The sequence below is a fragment of the Trachinotus anak genome, unplaced genomic scaffold (assembly GCF_046630095.1).
Source record: "Trachinotus anak isolate AG129_WGS33_773 ecotype Australia unplaced genomic scaffold, CSIRO_AGI_Tana_v1 ptg000004l, whole genome shotgun sequence".
Lineage (NCBI taxonomy): Eukaryota > Metazoa > Chordata > Actinopteri > Carangiformes > Carangidae > Trachinotus > Trachinotus anak.
In genome coordinates, this window is record NW_027273855.1 from 6,998,000 (window position 1) to 7,020,994 (window position 22,995).

Sequence of the window (22,995 nt, forward strand, 5' to 3'; positions counted from 1 at the left end):
AGGATTTCTACCATCCTCATCGTTTTCTGTTTTTTGGTCAGAACTATGATCAGTAAAAAGTAAATATTCCACTGATTTGTGTTGTGGTGATGTTGAGAAGTAGTATTTAATCATGGGATTTGTTATCGTCACCACCACTGATGGCATGACACTCAGCCTCTCCTGGTTCTCCTTCTTCTTCCTTCAGGAGGTTTTGGTGCTACTGGAATTATCCACAGTTTGTTCCTCCAAACAGATCAGGTGATTAAAACCAGTAAAAACAATAAGTAAAGCAGTTTCATGTTAAAAATTGTAGGGGCTGTGAGCCGAGCTGCTGCTTGTTTCTCTGATAACTTCAGATCCAGACGTTCAGGAGGTTGCTACAGTAATAGTAATACAGTACTCACTGTATACTATTTGTGTAGGAATACAGTAGTTCAACAGTTAGGAAAATGTATTTCCAAAGGAAAGGGCTGTTGATGGCAAGATAAAGTGGCAGAAATATTCAAAATAAAGCGTACACTGATATTGACTTTTTTCTCTGGGCATTTTTTAAAAAGTGGCTACGACAATTTTTTTTTGCTGTCCCCATCCACAGCAGCACATCACTAAGCTTCTGTGCTGGTGCTCGGGTCTATTTCTCCAAATTGGCAGTGAGCTGATCGGAATCTACTGCCGGTAACACACTGACTAAAGATAAATACCTCACACAACCCCACGTCAAATAACCTGAACTCTTTAAGATCCAGACGTCCAGTTGACCAAAATCCCTCATCTGGTTAAGATATATAGTTAGAAACGACCAAGATTTTAAAAGTGTATCGTAAACACAAGGCTTAAAACTAGAAAGTCAATTAGACCGTTTCTGGCTACAAACCCTCATGAAGCAAACAGCTTGTGATCCACAGAATATGAATATAAATATGCGAGAACTTGGCTTCACTGCTCTGAGGGTGTCACCACTATCACTGCCACAAGTAGTTTGTAGATATGTAGTGTCATTATGTCAATCTGACTATTAGAGGATGAATATGCAATCACCCAAACTTTAGAAATGATGAATGTTCTACAGAATAATAATGAAATCAATTATATTATTTTTGTGACTAAAGTCTTGTTAATATTTTAAGCAGTCATAAGTCTTATTTTGTCCTGAGGAGAAAACTGTACTTGCAGTGTGTGATACATGACTGACATTAGTTTGTGTTAGAACATGCTAGAAGGAGCCAGATGATGAAAGCTGTTATGGGTTTACTTAAAAGATCTCCTGCTGCTGCATGTAAGAGCATGCGCTTCTGCATATCTGCCTATGTGTGTGCCCTTATGTAGTTTTGTCTGTGTTTATGTGAGCTTAAAATCATAAGTGCATATGGATCTGTGTGTGTCAATTTGCTTCAAAAGCCTCCTGCTGGGTGCATGCGTATGTGTGCGACTGGATGTGTGTCACACATCTTGCCATCTGCACAACAGCAGACGCAGCACTAGCAAACAGCTTTTTTTCCCCCCCACCCCTCGCTGTGAATTCCTTACATTCACAAGACCTGAGGGCACCTCAGAATGAGAGCGCTCGGCACAAGTGTGTTATGTTTCCCCTGCTCTCCTTTTTACAGCTTTCTCTTGTGACTCTCAGAAGTGTGTGTGTTTGTGTGCCCCTAATTCATGGCTTCTTTTCTTAAAGTGCTGTCAGAGCAACTGTAACTAAGTATAATGTGACCGCAGAGCTCCTATGCAGCTGTAAATAACATGTGGTAAAAGGTGGCGAGGGTGGGAGGGCGCTGAATGTATTGCTTATTTATATGGCTCCCATGTGCAGGAATATGCTCATATATATGTAAGCCAAGCCACACACAAGCACACACACATATCTACACACGCTATGTACACATACACATGATTACATAAGAGAGAGACAGTGTCGGTGAGTATGTGTGAGAGATAAAGTGTGTGTTGAGGTGAGAGGTCCTTACCCTCACTGTGGCTTTTAGCTACTTGAGACTGTGGTTACATGCTGACAAAATTAACTCTCATGACCCCCCCCCAAACAACTCAAGTTTCCTAGTTTTCCTTAACACACCTTCTTCTGTCCCTTTCTCTCTCGAGCCCCTGGTGTCCCTGTGTACTTTATCTCCCTTCATAAAGTCAGTCTCTACTCTGGTCCTTTCGAAGTGATTATCAGTTACAAACAGGAAGGAACATTCTTAATTTAGTATTAATATGGAGCAGCATTTGTACAGTGTTTTTGTCTGTGGTAGGCAATGGTTGATGGGGGGCTGTGTCCCTCTCAATGTACAAAAGAGGGAAATCTGACCCACCAAAAATTGATACAGGTTCTATCTCATATAGAACACTCAGTTAGATGGAGGCAGCATTAATTGTAGAAAGCTTAGAGGTAAGTAACAAAAGAAGAAGATACTCTACATGCACATGCATGTATGCAAGTATACTTGCTGGTGAAAATACACAACGTAGGCAAACGAGGCAGGCAGAAAGTCAACTGATAAGATGCAGACTCACAGTCAAATAACACTCACATTACAATATTGTTGGCAGCGTGTCGTGTGTTGTATGCAACTTCAGTATTTCAGAGTTTGTCTGGGGTGATAATAAAAAGTTTCTAGAACTTGGCTGCGTTACATACCGCTTCATCAGAACCATGACTGAAGCCCTGAGATGAGATAAAACAGCATTCAGTGATTAAATGTCAAAATTTGGTATGCAGTTCATGATATGTTTCCAATTATTATGGCCATGATTTGCGTCCATTACACAACCACATGTATTATCCTCATCCCAGCCCTCCACACAGGCACATACTCTCTTTCTCTCTCTCTCTCTCTCTCACTCACTCCCCACTCTCCCCCCCTGCCCAAAGTCTGAGTGAGGATTTCGCTGTTGATTAACCTGCTGATTATTTTCTTGATTCATTGTTCCCCATCACAGTTTTCTTGACCCAAGGACTGGTCGTCAAACCAACAACACTAACTCCCGAAAAAAAACACATAGGATACTGATGCCTAGCTGGTAGTAGAAGTTTGAATGTTGGCACTGCATGTAAATTTTGTGATGTGCAACTGTTCAATTTGCACTTAATCAAAAGGTATACTGGGCTGGTACAACATTATTGGTAGAGAGATTGGACGAAACGTTTACACCCTAGATTATTTTCAATGTTCTACAATATAATAAGGTTTTAGCCATTTGAAATAGGAAAATATGTTTTAATTAATATAACTAACTAATTAGACTGTGGCAGGGACTTCAGTTGAGTAGGTGGCCCAGGACACATTTGCGTTCACACTGCTAAAAAAATGTGTCCACATGTAGCACCTGTGAATGTGGTCTGAGTGCTCGGATCTCAACTGCTTCCTCAATGCGTACATTGTGCGTACATTGTGCGTACACACCTGAACTTAGAGTTGTCCAGTTGTGATTGGATCACCTGAGAGGGATATTAATACCAGGTCTGAACAGGGCCCATGGTTAAGGTTACATGATTTATAGTAACCCAGCTCCTGTCTTCTGCATGAAAATTGGATGAGCTATGTGCCTATGCTCCACCTCAACCTCCACACTGTAAGTTTTGCTTTCACTTCACACATTGGCCGGAAATTGTGAACTCTGGTGTACACTGAAGTATTAATATTATTCACGTTCTTCTCTTCCCCAAAACTACCATTTGTCCTGCATCCCACACTGACCATGAAATCTTCATGCCAAAACATTTGGAACTGCAGAATTAGAAACCTCAGGGGTACTTTATGTGAACCACTTTGCAAGATTTAATCATTCATTTTAAAGAGGCAGTGTATGAGTAAGTGGAAAAGCAACAGAGAGAGACTTTAAATAACATGCTGGATTAGAAACACATTAAAAAGTGTCAGTGTTAAACTGCCAACTGTGGCTTAATTACTACAAACACATACGTAATGTTTAAATGGGGTTCAGACTGGAGGTGAGGATTTCTGCACTGCTAGTGACATGATACTTTGTGTAATGTTACACAAGAACTGATAATACAATATATACAAGCTTGTCAGTGCATGCACACATATACACATTCATGGACATACGAAGGGAATAAGTGTCTTTGCAGATGCTATTGAGGATAGATTATGGTCATCATTGCCTTCGCTAAGGGGACGTGACTCATTAGATAAACACATGAAGAAGCTAGTGCTCACATTAACACATCATAACATCATAGTCTGTTAAGTATTTGCCGGCGTACTGGTCAGTACTGCATACTGAACACACACAAATGACACTGGTACTTGTGACTAATGGACCACACTCCTCCAAAAGTTATTTATATGGCTCCTTTGCTCCCACAGTGTATCTAATTAGCCCTGAAGCCACACAATAAAATGAGAAGTTTACAGAGGATAATGTACCTCTTTAATCTTTACAAACAAAAGAGTTATCTCCTGCATGAGCTGATATGAAGACTGTTTTTGACATTTCCACTTATCTAGATCATAAGAGAGGCTGTTAATTATTTCTTACAGATCACATTCATCCAGAGTCTCAGAACAGCAGCAGGCTTCGTGTAAATCTCCATGGTTTCAGATGAGAATGAATGACAGACAGTGAAGAATGACCTTGCCCAGTTAAACCTACCTTCACAGCTTGTAATTGTAACTTCATATGCGTTCCAACATGTTGCTCAAAAGCAGTGATTAAATCCTTTTTCATGGTTCCTTGCCACCGTGTCGTCTGTTACAATCATGGACTACACACTTAATCTATGAATAGACACAGGTGAGTCTATCTTAGTTACTTGTTCAGAGATGCTTACTGAAACCCAATGTTTTAAATATGAAATACTCACCTCAGAAAGTAACTCCTAAAAGTTTGTAGCTTGCTAGTTAAAGGGGCTGTTTGTAAGTTTTCTCTGCCAATGTTTATTTATTTATTTATTTATTTATTTATTGCCTGGAAGGAGTGGTGGTGATTGTCGCCTGGCAAGAGCCTTGGCCATTGTTGCGTTTACAAGACAAGAGGTTATAGTATGCCCTTTGAGCAGCTCTACATCTTTAGGTCACACTGAAGGCTACAGCAGGATGCCATTGGAAAGTTACGAGACGGGCTAGCTGGTTAGCATGCTAACTTCAGAAGAACAAAAGACATGATAGAGACTGTTAACATTGGTGTTGCTTTTTACTGCTGAAGAAGTTTGTTGCTGTACTTGCAATGTACAGCTGGTAAGTAAACAGCTAGTAATGCTAACGCTGGCTATGTAGCAATAGCAAAACTTACAAATAGCTCCTTTCATACCAGGACCGCCAGCATTCTAGCACCCCCTACAGGTGCGGCAATGGTTGCCAAAGAATAATTCATTAATTGACTATACTGTACATGGAAACTGTTGAATTGTTTCATGTTATTTATTTATTCATTTAAAGGCTAAACCTGTCAGATAAATGTGGTGAAGTAAAAAAAATGCACAATATTTCCCTTTGAGATCTATAGTAGAAGTAAAAAGTGATGTTCAGTTTTCAAAAGATGAAAAACCTTTATTTACAAATACAAACAAAAAATTCAAAAATCAGAAAAAGATATAAACACAGAAATAGGCTAATAAAAACACTTTTTTGACGTGGCACTGCCTGACGCATCTATTGCACAACATGCCTACATCTATGGCACACAGCTAGGGCAAAAGCTCTCTACTCTTATGGTTCACTTCCCACACATCGCTTGTATCCCTTACAGGAGATCAAGGTTTTGTTCTGTTTGCAGTGGCTGTTGACCTGACGCTGCCTCCTTTTAGCTGGTTGTGGCTACTGTGGCTCCCGAGGGACCCCCACACTGGTCTTGATGCACCACGTGATCTGCTCACAGTTCTTTGCCAGCTGCAGGATGAAGGCTTGTAACAGGATGTCGGTAGAGGTGCACTGTTTGAACAGGACATGGGCATTTATTGCAGCCATGGTAAACATTAAGAGTGGCTTGCTCATGCTTAGCACCTTGGTGGGCAATAGCTCCCCTCTCTGCTTCTGGACTGAGGTCTGCCTGCCCTCAGTGACAGTGCCAACCAGGCTGGTGTTCTTCTTCAGCAGGTTCTTGGAAAGGGTCAAGGATGTGAAAAGTTATAAGTTGTTACATTTCTTCCTTTTCTCACATGTGGCTCCACCAGTTTCATGACAACACTCTCTCCTAGACCTTGATGTGATGATTGCATCATCCCTGTCCAGGTAAGGGAAGCCATTCAGCACGTACTTGGTGTACACGTATGCAGCTAACCAGAATTTGATGCAGTGTGTTTTGGTGGGGGAACAGCTGTCCATCCACAGTGATGCTCGCTCCATGCTTGTAACAGGCAATGCAGTTTGCCACAAATCCACCCCACACATCCAAGATCTTGCCGTTGGAGAGATGGGCATGCCTGTTGTCCTTCTTATCAAAGTGCAGGTATGCATTATCTCCCTGTAGTGGTTCCTTGGCACCATCTCACTGAAGAAGGCTCACTCCAGTCCTCATCACTAAAGTCTGAAACCTCTCCACCATCAGACTCCCCCTTGCTCAGGTCCTGGAAAATTGCCAAAGCTTCTTCAACACTGTAAATTTTTCTTGTTCTTCCTCTCTCCATATGAATATCTTTTTGCTAGTAAATCTGGTGAGTAAAATGGCGACTTCCGGTCTCTCTCTCCACATCCGCATACAAAAATGCCTAACCCCAATGTAAATGTAATGTAATGAAAACAATAGCAAATGAAAAAATCAAAAAACAAAAAGAAACTGCGAAATAGAATCATTGTAATAATTCCTTATATGGTGGTCTATATTACCGCTGTGGCGGTCAGAGAATAAATGCTCAGAAGCATTGTGTGGTTTTATTTTAATACCTTCTAGGCTTCAGAAAATATCAAAAACATATATTTAGGAAAAGTCATGGACTGAGAGAGTTGTAGTTTTTGATATCATAAAAACCCAAACGGTCAGTCAGACTGTATTGGCGCTGCTAGTGTTAAGAGGAGACAGCATCTGTTGCTAGCTTAACTCACAGCGGGAACAATGGATTCCAGTGGTGGCTTTAAAAAAGTATATCAAAATGTCAACAGAAACCTCTCAAAGCCATATCTTACAGCATAACAGACCTTTTTCATAGAAGACATGTTGTCATTGTCACAGAGGAAAAGCACAGGTGTAAAGAAAATTAATAATAGCTGAATTTCATTTAGCTGCTTCAGTTTCAGGGTCCTGGTGTTGTGCACACTGGCCTGCTGTCACACTTTCATGGAAAAGATGTGACTGGTGTCATTGGTAGCCAACACCTGTTTGTTTTGTCTTAATATCTGTCTTAATATCTGCTGTGAAAGAGGACTCTTCTCTGCTGTTCACCTGTAGCCTGTGCTAAACATGTCCCTGCCATATTAACGTCCATTTAATGCTGGCAGCTGTTTGTGTTTGCAAGCAATGAAAAATGCAGCAGCTATTGAGCCATATTTCGTTCTACACAGTCACATTTTTACATGACTGCGTGGAACATGAGTGGCTGGCTGGACAGTGTTTTGCTGCCGGAGAGGTTTGATTTTTTCTTCAGCTGTGTATCCATTGAAGGTATTCACGTCCAACTAGTAGGAAACCAGAAGACACTGATTGATCCAGAAGACACTGGAGAGACTGTATAACTAATCTGTCTTGGGAATGCCATATTAGTTTAAAGTAAATCTACAATTTATGCTCCCGAGTGATACCACTACAGTATGTCACACCAGTTAAAAATGCTTTGAAAGTCTTTAGCCTGGGTCTGGCAGTCACGCTCCAATCCCAACCCCATGAATGTCTGGCCTCTCTGGCCCTCTGCCCACCCACTCTCCAACAGCTAGAGGTGATGTTAATGAAGCAGAACAAACTGGCAAAGAGAGAGAAAAGGGGGAACAGAAGGAAGGAAGAAAAATGATTGATTTCTCCTCTCTACTCTGCCTTCGTCAGTGGTCAATGCCTAAAATGTAAAACATATGTTAATATGGACAGATAGAAGAAGGGAAAGAAAGAACACAGATGGTGGTGACAGATGTTGTTACTAATAGTAACTGGATATTGTGTAGAGGCTGTAAAATATCCAGCAGTTTACCATTTAGTAGGTGGGATTAGGTCTGTGTCTAGTCTCCCATGTTATAAATATATATACAACAAAAAGAAAGGCCAGAGAAAGTGAAGTATGATTGCTTGTAGACAAGGTGAGTCGAGGGCTTGGCGTGTCGCCATAGGGAGATGAATGCTTGAACTGACATCCCAGTCCTTTGCATACCATGCTGCTTTTCCACTCACACTTTGGCTTTGACCTGCAGGCTTCATTTGCTTTACTCCTCTCCCTGTAGGTGAGTTTCATTTATCTCAGAGACATAATAACACCATGCTAAACTATTTCAGCATTTTAGTTGGATCAGAGTCAAAAAGATGCATTTTCACAGTGTTTTTCTCTCTGCTGTCATTTACAAACGCAGGGGTGTAATGCATACTGGAACAGTGCAGTAAAGTAATGTTTAATGAACCTCATACTATTGACATTTCCAAACTGTTTGGATTATATTCTTAATGCCTCTGCAGGCTGAAGAGGCATTTCCTCATTAGTTGACTTCACTGATTACGGGAAATCTCTTTTATTGCAAAAGTGGACAAAGAACTTGGAATGTCTAGTGAAATAACTTTCTTACTTTTGTAGGTTGAAACTGAAATCCGTCAGTCATGGCTGTATGCAGGATTTTAGAAAAACAGAGGTCTGAAAGTGAGCTTGCAAGGGAAGGTTTGAGGACATATTCCCCTTAACAATTTTGATTTTCCTCATTTACATATGTGCATTTTATGACGTTTGGACTGACCATGCCAGTGGATATGATAGAAATGTGTCTCAAACAGTACATAAATGAAAGTAAAATGTGTTTAAACAGTAACATACTCATACAATATAGATTATTAATACTATATTATCACATTATAAATATGATAGGTTTGTGTTATTGTTAAATTGAGCCTATAGGTTCCACTGTCATTACCAAAGAATATATATCTCTATTGTAATTTTGCTACGCTGTTTGATTGCGATCTGAGGCCTGTACTACGAAGCAGGATTTGAGGTTAGCGAGGTAATTTCGGGTTTGACTCTTGGTTTTCAATCGTATGACAGTAGTTCACTTGTTACCTTGGTAAATCACCATGGTAACTTGTGCGGAATTCCTAATCTGCTCTGGGGATGGTTAACTTAAAAGGATCAGATCAAAACCTGTCAACAGCTTTACTACTGACCAATAAGATGCCTGGAAAAAGAAACTGAATCATCATTTCTACAGAAGCCTGACGGAAACAAAGAGTTTACAATTAAGAGATAAGGTGGTGCGCCAGGAGAAGGTGGGGGTTCTTGACAAGAACTTTACAAGACAAAAGGTTATAATACTCCCTCTACATCTTCAGGGCAGATTCGAGGCTACAGTGAGTGTCTATCAGAAAGTGATGAGACAGGGCTAGCTGGTTAGCATGCTAACTTATTGAAGAAAAGAAGAGATAGAAATAGAAGGAATGAAGTTTGATGCTGAACTTGTCACATTTCTTCTAGATTGGTAAGAAACAGTTGTTAATGCTAACACTGGATGTAGGAATAACAAAAGTTAGAAATTGCTCAGTACAGTTTGCTGACAACAATTCTGTACTTCTACGTAACAGTTTGAATGCAGGACTTATTACATTATGCTATTATTACTTTTACTTTGGTAAAGGATCTGATTACACTGGGGAACACAATTTTTGTTGAGTTAGGTCTGACAGCTGTTTTTAACTAATTTTTGGGTGCGGAATCCAAAACTGATCTCAGCTTTTCTCTATCATGTCAAGTTTTTGAACTATAGAATCCCCGTTTTCTTAAAACATATGAAAAATACTGTACTAAGATGGAATAGTTACAAGTAGGGCTGTCAATCGATTAAAATATTTAATCGCGATTAATTGCACGAGTGATCATAGTCAATCATGATTAATCGCATATTTTTAATCTGTACCTCAAACTGATTGTAATACTCTTTTCAACATGAGAATAGACAAATGCTTGCTTTATGCAAAAAAATCATGTTTATTTATTACTACAATGAGAAATACTCTCAGTTCAAGTAACTAACATGTGCAAACTGCATTGTGAAACAAGATGCTGAAATAAATATGGTTTGCTTCATGTGAGGAGGGGGCGCCGGGCTCTCTGCATCCGCTGTGTGCTTGGCCGACAGGTGGTATTTGAGACTAGACGTACTCCGGTGGTACATAAATTCACTGCGACAATAAATACAAATTACTTTTGTCCTGTCAAGAGAGCCATCTGGCAAGACTTTGTAGCTGAACTTGCCATTCAAAATATCTTTTTTATCCATTACTGCTCACGACGGCATCGACCTTGGTGCATTGCTTCCTGATTTCCCGAGCTACAGAGTGGCCCGAGGTTCAAATGTCACAAGCGTTAATCATGTTAAAAAAATTAATCCTGTTAAAGGCATGTTGCATTAACACGTTAATAACGTGCTAACGCAAAGTTAACACGTTATTAACGTGTTAACTTTGACAGCCTTAGTTACAAGCTTTGAAAACTAAAAAAACAGCATAAAACGAAATAGAACTTACAACGGTATGCCCATGGTTACAAGGTTAAGAGAAAAGCCACCACAAATCCTAATTCCTACTATGCTAGCTTTCTGTTTGCAGATATTGATAGTACTGACCAATGTTCCCTCTAAGCTGCGCGCTTGCGCAATCGCGCACTGCTCACACATTCTCAGCGCACGAGAAAATCTATACAGTGCATAAAATAAAATTCAACATAAACTGTAAATTAATTAGAGCAATAACATTTTTTCTGTAACTTTTTGCAGTGTAACACGGTGAGTGACAGATGTCCAGCCAATGATACGATACGGTTCACTTACGCTACGCAGCCAATCATAGCATTGACATCGCTTACGTAGGTGCCCTTCCCATACGCGCCACGGCGCCGTGCAAGTTAGCTAGCTAACAACAGTGCATTTCATTTTAAGTGGGCCAAATCACTTATATTAAAAGTAAACGAAGGGAAATTGCTGCTGTGATTTGATTCTTTTAATAAGCCATGTAACTTGCTATGATCCCAGGTGTTGATCAGGTGTGATACTGGTGTGTGGCCACAGCGTGCACCTCTGATGTTGCTCACAATGGTCCTCAGTGTGCTCCGGGAGCTTGTGTGTATGCCCAGACACATGAAAAATTAGAGGGAACATTGGTACTGACCTATTGGGAGCTGCACACACCTCTCACCGCACTGTCTCAATTGTGACGGCACAAACAAGTTGCCACGTAGCTGTTGATGAGTCCAATCGTAATCAGATGGCAAGTCTTACTACAGCTAATCAGTGGAATTTTGCTTATCTGGAGGGTAAGCTGTGGAGAAAAAAGTTGACGTGCTAAAAAAAATTTTGGAATCAGCATGCCAATTTTAGTTTTAATCAGCATAAAAATCTAACTCAACAGAATTTTTTTTTCAAATTGTTCCCCAGTGTCATTAGTTTCATCACAAATCAAAAGGCAACACATCTTTCCAAAAGTGTCCTTTGGTAAATCCACAGATCTCGCTGTCAACAGTTTTCACTGGAGACTACTTTCTGTTGATGTGTAATTGCTACTAGTCTTGATGGAAACTTTTTTTTTCTTTCAAACAATCAAGCCAGAGCTCTTACTGAGAGCCGATGGGTCTGTGGCTCCAGAAAATGGCTTGAACACTTTCCCCACAGGCAGTTTTCCATGTCTTAACTGCAGTCTAATGCTGTGATACAGAGGCTTATTTTGCACATAAACAAGCACATCATTTGTGATAAGCTGTGACCAGCTTGATGCGAAACTGACTCACTTGGAGCCAGGTTATGAGGAGGGTCTAATCTGTGTCTTACCCACAAAGGCAACTTGTTTGCATGACAGGTTTTCTTTGGTGTCGATGATCAACAGACTTTTACTAGGCGCTGGTCGCAGTTAGTAAATTTCCCATCTATGACACATGGTAGACTGGGGTGTCAGGATTATCTTTGTAAATACTAACAGTACGCACATACAAGCTGTTCCTCATGAAAGGGGAACTGCAGAGCTGAAGTCAGTCTTGAAAATACCAAAGCGAGATCCCTGCCAGCTACAGCAGTTCCATCCTCAGGAAGGTACTTTGTGTCCACCCATTGCGTAGTGTCCTGTGGGAATTATGTAAGACATGCTCTCAGAAGCACATGAACAGCCAAATTGCTGGAGAGTGGACTCCATTCTCTCCTGCTGTCATAAACTTGGCTCTCACCAGGCTGGTTAGCTTCCTATCGTTGACATATGGGAGAATTCCTCCGTCCTGCATGTGAGTGAGTGTGTGTGTGTTTATATACATATGTATACACTTACCACTTACTGTCCATTTGTATGCCCGGTGAAAGTGTGCAAGGTGATGAGTGTGTGTTTTCGTGTGTGAGAGGGTTTCTCCAGCTTGCACCCATGTGTGAAAAAAATGGTAGTTTACCAATCTCATTGATGCAGTCTAATGAAATGAACTGTGCTGGCTCTGGACCCAGGAGACAGGACACTGTGTGGTTATTTGTGTGTGTGTGTGTGTCACTTTAGTGTGGACCATTAGTGAGCTGCCTAACCAAAAAAAGCAAAAGGAACATTGTGTACCTGAGATCTGACCACCATACTGTATCTAAAATTCTTTTTTCTTCTGCTTGGATTTTTCAGACTTGCATCAGGTGAAAAAGGTCAGTGTATAATAAAACAGGGTTTTCCCAGACATTGATCAATTTGTGGAAACCCACCATAATATCAACACTGACCACCATATATTGATTTTCTATGTCTTTTACTATTTCAATTTAGTAAAATCTTATTTCACTGTGAAGCATTGATTCACTTAGCTCCTCATTGCCACACTCTCTCTCACTCGCCCAATGTCTCTTCCAAACACACTGACAACGGACACGTCTGTCGTAGTTGGACTGACCAGTGGGAGCACTGGAAGAAATCCTGCCACACAGTGGGCCATCAAAAAAAGTTCAATAAAGTTCTTACCATCCCTGTCTGTCTCTTTATCTGCTTTCTGTATGTGCCTATCATTCAGGGTGCACAGTGCATGTGCTGGAACTGGGCTCACTGGTCAATCACAAGATGGAATCAACCCACACTAAGGCATGCATGGTTGGTGAGCGTTGTTATTTGTTTGACACAATGTGAAGCAATAGAGCTGTGTGTATTGTTCAGCCATTTATTTGTCACAAAGTACTTGACAATAAAAAATATTTGCAGTGGAACACCTCATGTATTGTATTATTAAAAAGAAATGTAACATTTTCTTTGATTGCTGAAACTAGCTAGGAATATGTACTCAAACACATTCTCATGAACTAGGAATTAAGGTCGTGAGGAATAATTGGACAACTTGACAGAAATTAGACAAACTTTAAGGGGAATCTGACCAGACTTAACAGCTGTGGTGGATTTAATGTTCTACATCATCATCATCATCATCATCATTATCATCAAAAAACACAAACACAAACAGAATAGTTCACCATGATCAAAAAATAATGACAGTAAAATGATGTTGACATTGAACACAGCTTTTGGAAATTCAACTTGTATGTTGCTATCAATCGCTGATAGTAGAGCAGATGACCCATGAAACAAAGTTATAATTATCTGAAAAGAAAACCTTAAGTATTGTAATGAGTGATAATATAACAGGAGTACACATGTATGCTTGTACTTCCATATTTGTAAGGACACATGTGCTCCCTAGCCCCTAACCCTAACCTTATCCATCACAACTTAGTGCCAAAACCAAACTTAAACTGAATTCTAACCCTAAAACCAAATCTTCAGTCAACCCCCCCTCCCCTGCAGACAATTGGCAGATGCTACAATTTACAGATGTTCAAGGAATGCCTCACATGCAGGCAATCAGTAGACGATAGCTACAGTACACATCATCTGGGGCCCCACTTATGGGGTTTTGGCGAGGCAGCGTCTGTATGGGAGGTTTAAGGGGGTTTATGGTTCTTGCAAAATGTCCCAATGTGAGGGGCCAATGGGGGCCCCTTTTCCCCTTTGGTTTGCCTCTACTGACTGTGCGCCTCTGCTCACTGCGTAAAGTCCTAATGTAACTCAAACCGGTCCTCAGAAAGATAGAAGTGGACTTGTACTTCTATCTTTACACACACACACACGCACACATATACACACACACACACACACACACACTCCCGCACGCATGCACGCACACACAGATGAGTTTCTGTTGCTGATGGAGTCTGACAGTCTGATTTCACTGATGTTGCAACATATTTCTTACATGTGTTCTTTTTTTTTAAAAATGTGTTCTTTTTTTCTGCTGTCATTAGCATTTTACTCCTTTCTTTCTCTTGCTCTCTCAAACACACACACGCACACACACATTAGGTCTGAACTTGGCTAAGAGTTGTAAGCTGTTACATAAGTTATCATCTGATCCCACATGTCAAATCAGCACATGGGCTGTTGTAGTTTGCTGCAAGGTAACTTGTGTCTGACCTTCAGATTTGTGTACAGTATCTGTTTCTCCTGCTCCCTCGAACACACTGACGCACAGCTGTTGTTCACTCAGCAACTTTTTAGCTACTGAAGAAACCTCACCTGTTTCTCTTCTATTTGTATTCCAACAATATTATATATAATATTTTTTTGAATTCTGAAATGCATAGTATATATATATATATATATATGTATATATATATATATATGTATATATATATATGTATATTCTCATTCAAAAAAAAATCAAAAAAATATTCAATTTTTGTAAGTCATACGAAATATAGATTTCCAAGCAAACCTTTAATGTAAAACAAAAACAGTCAAGGATAAACACAAAACCATAACAATAGGTTACCCCCAGTGTGTTAGGGAAACCTAACACAATAGGGAGCCATTCAAGTGAATGGGAAAGTGGTTGAGCTCTTTTTTGGTTTAGGGTTCATTAGAGTTAATCAGAGCTTGTTTGCTGCCTATCGTGGCTGATGAAAAACTCACCTCCAGCTTTGAAGTCAAGACTTTCCCAATTAGGGATCAATAAAGTACAAATCTCTCTCTCTCTCTCTCTCTCTCTCTATCATCTATCTATCTGACCATTATGGAAAATGTTCTTCCTCTCTAATTGTACTACTAAATAGTTAAATCTTTCCTTTTCTCAATTGGATTCTGAATTGATTTGTGAAAGATAATTGTAGATAATAATTTCTGCTACCATGTAAACTGACTCCCGCCAATAAATGTGAGAATTAACATTTAATGTTAAGCCCCTGGAGAATGTTCCTGTCACTTATTAAAATCAGAGTAAGTGAAACATTTATTTTTTCAAGTTAAATCAACTTGATTTACAGTGAGGAGAAGTTCAACTATTTTTTGTCACTTTTTAACTCATCATTTTAATATTGTATCCTGCTGCTGTTGCATGCTCATATAAGCTCTGTATGGCATTTCAAAGCAGCCAGTGTTTGAGAATGCCTTGGTATTTGATGTGCAGTAATATAAGTAACCTGCATTTTTTTCTTCTCTCAGAAAAGCTTAGATCCCTGGACATCAACAGAAAAGGGAGCCTCAATGCTGAACCTGAGACGAGCAGCCAATAGAGTGTAGTTCAGATCCAGATGTGTTGAATTAAGTCCTCCTGTTGCATCCCAGAATGCCTCTGAGACTGCGCTTACCCATAAATCAACATGATCTATATCCACAACAGACGCAGCGTAGAAATACACAGCTTGTTTTTGCTCTTCGCTGTTACCTCTCTCTACATCTCTGCTTTTACACAATGACTCAGCAAACACACTTAGAGCCAGAAAACATCTAAAGCCATTCTTTAAAATCTTGTGAAGAAGGGGGGTGGGCAAAAAAAGAGTTGGCTGAGGGAAGAGCACAGAATGGGGGTATAATTTCCATGCAAATTTGCCATGTGGTACAAATCTTATGTTGACATTCCTCATGTTTTCCAGCTTTATGTTCCTCATGCAACTTTACAGGAAACTTTTTTTTTTGTCTCCCTCCCTGAGCTACATGTGAATACAAAGCCCACGGAAAATGTGTCTCAATGAGTTACTGTTAAAAGGTACGTTGAAATTGTTTGAAACATATTTATTTGTATATGTGAGATTTTATATTGACCTTTAAAATATATCCTTTAAAATGTACTTTTGCCTGACCCAAAGCATTTGTAGCAATGTTTCTTGACTTGATTAAATGAAAAACTGTTAAAGGCCAGGAGAAGGTATAATATCATACACACACACCCACATACACACAGACACGTGTGTGTGTGTGTGTGTGGGTTTGTGTTTGTATGTGTGTATATATATATATATATATATATATATATGTAATTTGCAGTGCCAAAAGCTGTAAATACAACGCTGACATAGTATCACCTTGTAAAGTTCATACAGCTAACTTATTGGCAATGACAAGTTAGCATAAAGTTGAGGGCTGTAAAATCAAAAAAAAAAAGAGAGAGAGCTTAAAGGATGATTGTTTGACATTTTGGGTATTACATTTATTCACATTAATTCTGAGTGTTGGATGAGATCAAATACCACTATCATATGTCCACTAAATATGAAGCGAAAGACAGCAGCTGGTTAGCTTAGCCAGCCAAAGGTAACAAAATCCACCTGCTAGCATCCCTGAAGCGCATTACCTCACACGTTACGTCAGTGATCTTCACTCTTTTTTCCACGAAAGTCGCACTGGCAGAACAAGAGCCACCACGAAATGCCAAAAGCCACCTCAACCACTAAGTATATGATTTGTCATCCCACAGCATACAATATGTAATTCAGCCAATACAATCCTAATAAACACAGGGATGAGCAGAAGCAGGCATGCACTTCCTTGACTTTCTTCATGTTTTATTTTTGTAGTTTGTTGTTGAAGTCCTTGTGAGGCATTTAAGATGTGCATCGGTGAGCCAGTTTCTCTGTTTCCTCTGCACTATTCATGGTTGATATCGTTGACTTGTGTGTGTGTCCTCATAAAGAAAGATCACTTCTTGTACAAGAGAATTCAAAGTGGGAAAGTTTCCTTCAGCACCTACTGAGTTTAACTTTCTTTTGTCTGCAACTCTACTATTTCACTTTCCCAAGCGGCACAATGAGAAGGGCAGAGCTGTGTAATGTAGTTGGAGTGAGAGAGGATATAGCCACAAAGGTTTTCACTCAGGTTGAAAACCTTGTGCTCATTCACATCACTGAATCTTGATTCAAACTCTCCCCTCAGCTCTTCCAAAGCCTCAACAAATCCTCCGTGGCTGAAGTGCTGCAGCAGACATGGGTCATTTGTGGGGTTTTGGGGAGTGAATGAATTCTCAGTCAGGTACAGCTGTTTTATTCTGGATTTCACTGATTGCCTTCAGCATCTTGCTTGGAAGCTTATCTCTCCCTTGAAGCTGCGAGTTCAAGTGACAGGTGAGGTCAATCAGAAGGGCTTGTTGTTGAGTCTGTGTGGGTCTTCCAACTCTGCTTCATTTCCCCCTGCTGTCTAGGAGAGTGAGAATCTCAGGGAGGAGGCTCAGGAACTGGTCGAGCATTTTTCAGACCTTGCAATGCACCATAAAATCCCTGTGCTCCATGTCATATTTTTGAATTAATTCTCAGATCTTTCAGTTTGTGCTCTGAAGACAGTGAAATTTATCATGCGCACAAACTTTTGCATCACAATTTGGAATTCATTTCAGAGTTTTGATACCAGTGGTATGAGGCAGTGAAAACTGTTAAAGTTGAGCATTTCAACAAGCTCCTCCTCTTTACCTTGCATGCTTCAGGCGGCAAACGTGCACACTTGACCAACTGAGTTTTATTTCATCAAAAAATGCCAGATATGCATTCAGAATGTCCTCACCTCTTGTTTGGCCAAGGAGTGGAAGTTAAGCCCATTTCTTCCTGAGATAATTTTTTTTGGGAACCTCACCCAAACACACAGCTGAGCAACATCTGTTGGTTCTTTCGTCCAACACAGTAACAGGTCACTTTCTCTTTGCCAGTGTCTTCTATCCACCTCACAATGGTTGAAATCCTACAACTGTAAGCCTTATATTTGCTATTGTGTCCTTGTCAAAGTGCTTTACTTTTGCGATCTTACATTATACATCATACATCCAAATTCTGTGTTGCACTTATTATATTATAGCACTTGATGTTCTTCACTTTAAGTGTTCCAGTGGACATCATTCAATTTTGTTTAATGGAATATGAATTTATCCATGCGTAAAACAGAGTTTATTTCAGACTTAGTTGTCATGTATTAATTTTACATTGCAAAAAAATAAAAATGAAAAGGATTTATTGTACCTGGAGAGCAAGAAAGGTTCAATTTCAGGCACTAGTCATTACAAAATTTCACTGGACAAGAATTATTCTTTATGCATGCTGTATCGTGATTGGTTATTTTAAAATTTGGGCAGATTTAATGTTCGAAGATCACTGAGAGCGGCAAAAATTTGGCGAGGGAAAACCTGACATAGCTGTAGCTTTCATAACAAGGTACGTGAAAAAAAAAATGGCCTCTGTGGGTACTGACAGGTCTCCCTTTGCAGACATGTTTATCACATGCAGTATGAATGTGCTATTTTTCTTAACCCTATTATATTGTTATGTTTAATTTCTAAATCCTGCTTACTGTGGGCTTAAACAGTCCTACTGTGACTCCTCTAGATATAATAAGCCTAATTGTACTCAGGTGTACTCATCTTAGACCCCATAGTAGCTATTTCATTGTAGCGAGACATTTAAACCATTATGAAACAGGAATGTTAAAATGAACCAAGAACCACTTAAAAAAAAATCTAACTTTTATGATGTTCCAGAATTGAATACCCAGCAGGAAATTATAAAAGCATGTGCAACCCATCAAAGAAGAACCAGAAACCAGCTCACCCAAAGATGACAAAGATGGTAATTTAATCATTGTTATTTTAGTATAAAGTATTTTTTTTTCATTTTGGGTGGTGACATCCAAAATCTATATCAAGTCTCTGATCCCTGGAGTATGTCAAAATATAGTACCTCTTAAACACCAAGACATCAAGTAAATGTGAGTGCAGTGCAAAGACTGGACATTGACTGTTTCCCTGGTAAAAAAAAAAAAGTATAAATTGTTTCCATTTGGCACAACAGTGTTTTATGTGAATTAATATGTGCTTTCTTTAAATCTTGCTTACATCAAGTGCTGTGGTTCAGTGAATGGATAGATGGACATTGGTTGAGAAAACTAAAGTCATCCCATGACTCACCGCCACCAGGTGAGGAGCTCTGGAGAGAGATCATCTCTCGCCTGTCCCTCAAGTTATAGCAAGTTATCGAAGAAACTCTCTGTTACAGCTGCGGTTCTGTCATGCAACAGAGACTCATAAAGACCTGTTGAGGAATAAAGTACTATTACACGACAAGACAGACTTTTCAAGACAGCTAGCACCAATTACAAAATGTGCTTTCAGGCAATCTGCAATCACTTATTTTTGAAGAGATCATCACTGTCAAAATTGTTGTCAGTCTTATAGCCTACCATTACCATATTGTTTAAAATGAATGCAGTTTGTTAAGCATTGCTGTGTATTGGATAAACTTGGCCTGATTTGTTTTAGCATTTTTTTAGGTGTCAAGCAACAGGCCTGCAATATATCTTCCATCATGAGTTTTATAATGTTCAGTTTTAACTGAATCTTGAGAAGTGTTTGGAAAAAAATCCTAAGGGGTTTTAGGAGAAACATTTCAGATTGACGTGATCTTAATAAGATATGGAACTGAGATCTTAATTACAACTCCCTAGTGCTCCTAGTGGCTTTTTAGGAGCCATAATCAAGACATGAATGAATGCAAAAAGATACAATGATGAGATCTCATCTGCTGCATCTGTTTCTCCCATTGTAATCTCAATTCAATATCCATTTGTCTTACCAAAGTCTCAAACATGTATTTCTGTGAGTGTCTCATCTCTCCTCCTAAGGGTGTTTTAGGAAAAACAATAGAGATTGAAATTATCTCAAAAAGATATACAATTGAGATCTTTCTACTTTCTGAAGTCTTACAGAAAAGACTACCCTAGACAAAGGAATTTTCCTCAGGGGCCAAAAAAAACCCCAAAAAACAAAAACAAAAAAAAAACCCACAAAAAACATTCTTTTACTATTTCTGAGTCTGAGAAAGATTTTTTCTCTCAGGCCAGGAGCCATGTGATCTGAAGAAGCTTCCCTTAAATACTCTGCTGTTCACTGCCAGGTGGATATATTTTTGGATTATGGATATGTAGTTACTTTGCCTGAAACTGGAACAGGTTTGTTCACATTGTAAACACTAAGGGTTGGCTCTGCAGGGGACAAATAAAAATGTGTGGCCATTCTTCTTGAAAATTTCTATGCTCATCTTGAACTGATTGAAACTTTTATTTATTTATTTATTTATTTTTTAACTCGGAACACCTGCTATCTGCTCGCTAGTCCCCTCCCTGACATCTGCACTGATTTTCAGTTACTGCATCCTCAAAGTCATCATTTCCTTTGTCACACTACTTTGTTTCCGTCCATCTGGTTTGCATTTTTGATTAGAGACCCATACACTTTTATTGTCCATGCAGATCAGCAGCTAGCAAGAGATGCTACAATAGGCAATCTAACGTTACTATGCAAGTGTGCAGTGTTGCCAACCTTTCACCAACGTAAATGAATTTTATTAATAGCCGAAATATTATGTGAAAAGTTTGCATACTTATACATATAAGACACATTTTTTAAATCACTCCAAATTATGCTGTACCAGCCTCCTGTTTTTGTACCCATCCAACACCACTGTCAACTGTGGTGCCTCAGAGGGCCATCAAAACTGGCAACACTTTAGTTAGTTTAGGTCTGAGCACATTTTGACCATCTTCTGTATGAACAGCATATGTCTTTTGAATCTATTTTATGAATTATGTGATTTGGATGTGTTATCATATAATTATTTGCTTCCGTGAGAGCCGGCAATTAAAGTTGGTGTGCCGCATGAGGCTTTTGAGCTGTGCAAAAAGTAACACTGTGTTTCCATAATCCGTACATAAAAAACAAAGTGTGACGGTTATATGCGGGATCGTTTCTGTTTCGTCTGTTTCTAGTCATCACCAGCTATTTTACTTTGTTTGCTGTTAGGTGCTGGTCAGGTTGTGCACAGTCAGTGTAGAGACTGAACCAAAACAGTAGAGTTACAGGTCACGAAAGCAAAAGTACAATATGACCTCACAGATACTGAAGTGGTCTGCAGCGCTGAGGGGATCGTCATCGTCCAGCTGAGGCAGGAAAATTGTTTTTGGTCTCACCCAGAAAGATAAAAACATAAACATGTCCACGAGTTACATGACATCACATTAGGAACATCTCACACATCCAAAACCATCTGTTATGTCACAAGTCAAGCTTGTAGGCCCGCCCCCGCACACATCGAACTTCCAATGAGCGCAGGGAAACTTTCCACACTCGCTGGGTTAATGTGAAAACAAACTGCACATGAATCACTTTGCACAGTGAAGCCCAAACATCCAACTGCAGGAACAGGGAGACCAACACATCCCCTGAGTGGAGTAAATATCTGTGGGTATAAGCAACACTAATATCTCCATTAGTCTGTGTGGTTTGGTGCCATTCCGGGACACTGACAAAAGATGTTTTTGCACTTGATAGACTGATATAGTGTAGCCAGTGTATTTATAAGCATGTTGTGTTGTACTTTGTCTAAATGTATTACCTGCATATAAGACTGTAGCTTTAAAATGAAGATAAATACCAGAAATAAAGGGGATTTGTCTCTTTATGACAACACTGGAGCCAGATACATTACACCCATGGCACTGACTGCATATTCATACCGTGCTCTCTCTAGCCTACGTATATGGTTCTCACAACAGTAGTGTAGAGGTGCAGTCCTAACATAATAATTAAAAGACTCTGCATTTCTCAGTTTGAGAGGACTCATTTTACAGTCAAGTGTTCACCATGTAATTACAACTGAGAGTCAATTATGCGATGAGAGTAAAAATGCATCTGCCCTCTGCTGCGTTATGCAACTGTAAATCTACACTCGCTCTCTCTCACAGTGCTGCTGTGGTTTGGCTGGTCCATGAGCCTGTCTGGTAAACAGGAGATCATGGTACTGTGGAATGAGTGGTTTGTGTTGATCTGTCTTGTAATTAGCTAGCTTACGGTACTGAGATATTTTGACATTAATCTTTTTGGCAGTAACTATAGCCCACTGTCTATGGAAGCGATCTGTTTTTATTATTCAGTTCCAATGGGAGCTAATTTAGAGGCTTATTTCACTGGGTGCCATCATAAGACACGTAAAATATTCCACAGTCTATATCAAAGCAAATGTACGCAACTTTTGAGGATATAGCACATTCATTCTCTTACAAATTACATTTTTAATTCATAAGTTAGAAAACACAACCATGCTCAATTCAATATACTCAGGATTCTTTGCTGGTAGAACTTTTCTTATGATGGGCTTGGACTACAGGAGTTTTAAAATCCTAGTCGATATTGAAATCAGATTGCATCACTCTTACACATACATATCACTCTAATCACACATGCAGTATACATATCTCTCTAATCTCAAACATCCACATGCTACAAGATTTGATAATGGTGCATCACACAATATAGGATATGCACCACCTCACGAGGAAGCAAGTGTGAACAAAATGGAGAATTGGTGCAACAACCTGTTGTAATGTTAGTAAAACTTTTCAGTTAGAAAAACAACAGCAGAAGGATATCTGTCAACAGTCGTATGGAAACTAACGTTAGCCCCAAGCACTAGACCGTTTACCGTTGCTTAACAGCATCACCTGCGCCGGGACTCCGGATCACATTAGCAGATAATCTGTGCCAAACTTTAACCAAGGTATTAACCAAGGTTCGAGACCAGAATGCTCCTCTGATTGTCAGGAGGCATGAATCTTGAAGTCTGAGCCTGGCACTAGTCTGGT

General features: G+C 39.6%; 1 long non-coding RNA gene across 1 annotated transcript; it reads left to right on the forward strand.

The window, feature by feature from the left end:
- Window positions 1-456: 456 nt before the first annotated feature.
- Window positions 457-14,641, forward strand: LOC139620206 (uncharacterized). The gene is made up of 3 exons (XR_011690771.1): window positions 457-3,552; window positions 4,485-8,303; window positions 8,648-14,641. It is a non-coding gene; the product is annotated as an uncharacterized lncRNA (long non-coding RNA).
- Window positions 14,642-22,995: the final 8,354 nt, after the last annotated feature.